Source organism: Atta colombica, unplaced genomic scaffold (genome assembly GCF_001594045.1).
Source record: "Atta colombica isolate Treedump-2 unplaced genomic scaffold, Acol1.0 scaffold51, whole genome shotgun sequence".
NCBI classification, from domain to species: Eukaryota; Metazoa; Arthropoda; class Insecta; order Hymenoptera; family Formicidae; genus Atta; species Atta colombica.
Window position 1 is genome coordinate 1,582,825 of NW_017259541.1, and position 214 is coordinate 1,583,038.

Consider the following 214-nt stretch of genomic DNA (forward strand, 5'->3'; position numbering starts at 1 on the left):
CACACACACACACACACACACACACACACACACACACACACACACACACACACACACACACACACACACACATATATATATATATATATATATATCACATCAGAAAATAATATTTACGTCTTGGTGTGACACACATTGTTATTTTATTTTACACTTATTTTCATCTAACATTAAAAATAAGACGTGAAAGTATAAAATCTAAATACGAAAATAA